General features: G+C 42.6%; 1 non-coding gene across 1 annotated transcript; it reads right to left on the reverse strand.

Annotated features, from left to right (window-relative positions):
• Positions 1-629: 629 nt before the first annotated feature.
• LOC115852470 (U2 spliceosomal RNA) lies at positions 630-821 on the reverse strand. The gene has a single exon (XR_004039152.1). It is a non-coding gene; the product is annotated as a U2 spliceosomal RNA (small nuclear RNA).
• Positions 822-5,083: the final 4,262 nt, after the last annotated feature.

The raw sequence follows: 5,083 nt of genomic DNA on the forward strand, positions 1-5,083 counted from the left end.
TTGTTATTTGTAACAAACTCCTTTCAACCACACTGGAGTTTATGTTAATGAAGTGACTTCTGGGAAGTCCCTAAGGATGGGGGCTAGATGCCAGGGGAATGATTATCACATGATTCCAAGGTTGGAACTTTCAGTTCCTCCTCAAGGTCGAGGAAGGGGAGAGGGGCTGGAGATTGAATTCAATCACGAATGGCCAATTATATAATCAATCATGCCTATGTAATGAAGCCTCCATTAAAAAAACGCTAACCAAAAAGGGTTCCAAGAACTTATAAGTTGCTGATCACATCCAGATGCTGGGAGGGTCACACATCCCAAGAGGGAATGGAAGCTCTTTGCCTCTTCCCCAGTATCTCAACTTATGCATCTCTTCTTTAGGGCTGTTTCTTCTCTTTTCTTTTCTTTTCTTTTCTGTATTTATTTTTGGCTGCACTGGGTCTTCATTGCTGTGCACAGGCTTTCTCTAGTTGCGGCAAGCAGGGCTACTCTTCGTTGCGGTGCGTGGGCTTCTCATTGCAGTAGCAGCACAGGGATCGAACCTGCACCCCTGTATTGGAAGGCGGATTCTTACCCACTGGACCACCAGAGAAGTCTGGTTATTGCTTTTTAAACTTCAGTTATTATCCCCAGAGGAATGCATCAGTCCTGGAGGTACTGCAATACCAGATCAATGCGTGAAGTGGATGGAGCAAGCTCCTACTCCAACTCCCTGCTCCAAAAAATCTGTTTAATATGTTGTTCTCAGAAAGAGAACGTATCAGATATTAAACTGGTAAGAACAGATACTACACTTGATCTTAGCCAAAAGGCCAAGAAGCGATGGAACTTTAATTTTTATTAATTCAAATCTAAGTAGCCACATGTGGCTAGTAGCTGTCATATTGGAGACAGCGACTTTAGAGCTATTGTACTCAGTTCCTTTGTTTACTCTAAGGGTCACACCATATTCATAGTTCATTCAAAAGGCGATGACACCCTTTTGAAACCAAAGAATGATCTATCCCTGCCAGGCCTGAACTGTCAGGTCATCAGTTCCACCTACTTCTGGAATATTTAATATGATTTACAGGCACAGGAAGGAGGTGTGGTGCTCCAAGGACAATGGTGCTTCAAGGACAAAGGACGACCCTGCCTGAAAAAGTTTCGAGGTGACACCCCCTACTGGACTCTTAATCAATCGCCCTCCCCACCATGTTGCGATGGTTACAAAATTCCTGAGCCCACCTGTTCCAAATAAGGAAAGGCATCTTCCCTGTCTCACTCCCACCCTATAGAAGGAAGGTATATGTGCCTCAACCATCAGTAAACAAAATTTTCACCTCGGACCATTCCTTTGTTTTCTGGCTATAAAAACTGATCAATAGCACGTGTTCAGGCTCGACTCTCCCAGACTACCAGGAAGTCGGCCCGCTGTTCTGGCAGCGACCCTTTCCTCTAATAAATTCTATCTTCTTTACATTCTACCTGTGTCTGGAAATTCTTTTCCAACCCGCGTTCAGACCACGACAAGAGGGTTTGTTAAAATTAGTTTCCATCCATAAAGACCATATTAATACTTTAATCACACATAAAATCATATGTAAAATTGTTACCGAGTCCCAGCTCGCTCTGCTTGCTGCACGAAAGGCCAATAAATCGGAGAGAGGTGTTGAGGCAAGGGATACAATACGACTTTATTCGGAAAGCCGGCAGACTGAGAAAATGGCAGACTAGTGTGTCCGAAAAACCATCTTATGGGGTTTGGATGCCAGTTCCTTTTATAGAACAGAGAGGGGGAGGAGATGAGGAAGTAAAGTAAAAAGACCATAAGATTTGCAATGTCCCCTGGAATGGCCAGCCTTGGGGAGGGGTTGTGTTAATTTCTTCTTTCTTGCAGCCACCCACAGGTCAGGATGTTTCCCTGAAAAAAGGCACTTTGGTTCAGGCAGAGAGGCAGGGTTCCCTGAGGCAGGCCATTGTGTATAGACAGTATCCTTTTAGTGAACAAAAGCAACAGTAATCAAAGGTTAAAGTAGAAGAAACAGATCCAACATGTAGTCAGATTTGGCTCTTCCCTGTTACAAAATCACATATGTTGGAGGTACAAGATACACCTGCACATAATGTATCTTACCTTGAAGTTAAGGAGAAATAAGAACCTTACATTTCTCCTCAGAGGCCTGCCTAGAGCAGGGCTGAGAGTCTTCTCCACTCTATAATTCTAACAGATCCAGCCTAATCCTGAGATATCCCAGCTCTGGGGATGAAACCAAGCAGAACCCTGCAGGACCCTGCCTGGTACAAAAGCCCCTCTGTGTCCCCTGTTTCTTATTTGTAGAAAAAGGCTTTGGTCTCCTAGGCCTTCCCTGAGTGCCAAAGAGCAGACTCGAGCAGTTACTAATTAGGGAGGTGAAGGAACACAGAAACAAAGGCAGAGCAGTCAAGAAACAATTGTTCAATGATAAACCAGCCCAAGTTCCTCCTCAAAGGATATGCATAATGATCTGACATATATCTTTGAGTTGTTCTGCAGAAACTAACATCCCCACCCAGCTGGAGGATGGTGGCTCTATGCTGAGCACGAGCACATAGACCCCAGACTGGTTGGAACCAAAAGGTTGATGATTAAAATTCCTGAAACACCACCCTGTTACCTCACCACCAACCAATCAGAAGAAAGTCATGCCCCTTGCAATCCTAACTTCAAATGTAACATTTAAGAATATATATATATGTATGTATAACTGAATCACTTTGCTGTACAGCAGAAATTAACACAGCACTGTAAATCAACTATACTTCAATAAAAAAACTTCGATTAAAAATTTTTTAATAAATAAATAATTTTTTAAAAAAAGAAAAAATAATAATCCTTTCCTGAAAGCCATCGGGGATTTCGGGTCTTTTGAGCACAAGCCACCTGTACTCCTGGCCGGGCCCTGCAATAACTACTATACTTTCCTTCACCACAACCCAGTGTCAGTAAATTAGCTTTGCTGTGTGGTGGTGAGCAGACACAAGTTCAGTTCAGTAACAGGGACGCCTTAAGGGATCTATTAACTTTGGTTATAAAAGGCATTTTCCGTATGTTCAAGTTTCCTACTTCTCTCCAACCTCTACTGTAGAGCCGGGTTGGCACACAGAAACAAAGTACAAATGCTTCTGTGCACTGCCACAAGAGATGAGGTCTAGAGAGATCTAATACCAGTTCCAGCCAGGTCATCCTTGCCCCCAAAAGTTCTACATCTCACAGGTTTTCAGAAAAGTGGGAGATTTTGTTGCCCTGTCTCAGAGTGATGTAGCCTGGAATTTCCTATATGGTATAGCTTCCAAAAGCCCTTGACACTGATGATCAGAGAAAAATGCACAAACTAAAAGTTGAGAGTTAAGTTTTATTTGGGGACCTTACTGAGGACTGTAGCCTGGGAGACAGGCTCTCAGATAGCTCTGAGGAACTGCTCCGAAGAGGAGCCAGGATATACAGTTTTTGCTTAAAACAAAAACAAAAACGTAGTCGAACATGGAAATATTACTGCTTATCACAAAAAACAGACATCTCAACTTAATTTTAGTGCTTTACTATGTATGGGGAAGATGCAAACATCTGGGGCTCACTGAAATTATTCCTTAGCTATGCATCTTAACTCTAGGGCCAGTATCCAGAGCACAGAATATTTCCTGTTTCTCTCCATCCTGACTTCCCCTCAGGGCGCAACATGGGGTGGGAGCGTGCAGGGGGAGAACTCACTGGCTGATGGCTTGATGGCGGGCAACATTCTTTGTTTACTGGAATGACAGGCAACATTCCCGTTCCATAACACTTAACACATTGTTTTTTAGGTACTTGTTTATACATATACCTCCTCACTAGACTTTTCATCCATTTCTTTCTCCAGTAAGGACTGACTGTGTACTCTGTGCCACACTCTGTCCTAGGGGCTGGCAGCAAAGCTGAGAAGACAAGGTCCTCCAGGAAACTTGGGCTCTAGTGGAGGGAAAATGATAATAAATGAGTCCACAAATATGCACGATAATTTAATAAAATAGAGTAATGTGATAGAGTGACTGGGCATCTCTTTTAGACCCTGTTGTCACAGCAAAGGCCTCAGAAGAGGGGAGGTTTGAGCTGAGCTCCCAAAACAAAGTTGCCAACTCTGCAAAGGGACAAATAGCCTAGGGTGGCAAAAGATAGAAAGCCTACGTTTACCACTAGAGCAGCCTGTTTCTTTACCTTTTTTTTTTTTTTTTTTTGACCACGCTGCGCGGCCTGTGGGATCTTAGTTTCCCGACCAAGGATTGAATCCGGGCCCTCTGTAGTGAAAGCTCAGAGTTCTAACACTGGACTGCCAGGAAATTCCCTGTGTTTCCAGGGAATTCCCTGTGTTTCTTTACTTTTGATAATGGTGTTCTTAGTGCCTAACATAATGCTTGGCTTTGAATAGGTGTGTATATAATAATAATAATGGTAACTTTTTAGCATAAACAAATGTATTAAATGTTTATTTGAATTATCTTGGTTAATTCTTACAAGACAGAAGAAGAAAATTAAAGAGATGCTAAATAATTTACCCACAAGTGTGCAGTAGAGAAGTGGTAAAAACCAGAACTGACCTGCACCCAGAATTCATTGAACTTCAGCATCTGAAGTGCTTCCTAAAATTGCACCTTTTAGCATTAAACCAAACCAAATGAATTAGAATCTCAGCGGGTAGGGATTTGGAAACCTGAATTTTTAACAAGCCAGCCAGATGACTGTAATGAACCCTGAAGTTTAGGACAACTCTGCTTTGTTGTAAGAATGAATGAGAGACAGATCCTCTGCTATTTGTACTACTTTGCCCCACATCTTACAAATTCCTAGACCCCTAAAGTCTATAAATGTCTATTCTCTTAAACTTCAATCCCTTGTAATGCTAATCAGATCAGCTTAACACTGTGTTACAAGAAAGAAGAAATCTCAGGATCTCCTGAGTCCTGCAAGAAGGCTAAAAAAACAAACCACCTTGACAAACCCCTACCACCAGCATTCTCCCACCCACCATCCACTATCTCTAGTCTGGTTTTAACCTAATCAAGAGGATGACCACCCCAGGGACATCAGGCC

The sequence above is a fragment of the Globicephala melas genome, chromosome 2 (assembly GCF_963455315.2).
Source record: "Globicephala melas chromosome 2, mGloMel1.2, whole genome shotgun sequence".
Classification (NCBI taxonomy): Eukaryota; Metazoa; Chordata; class Mammalia; order Artiodactyla; family Delphinidae; genus Globicephala; species Globicephala melas.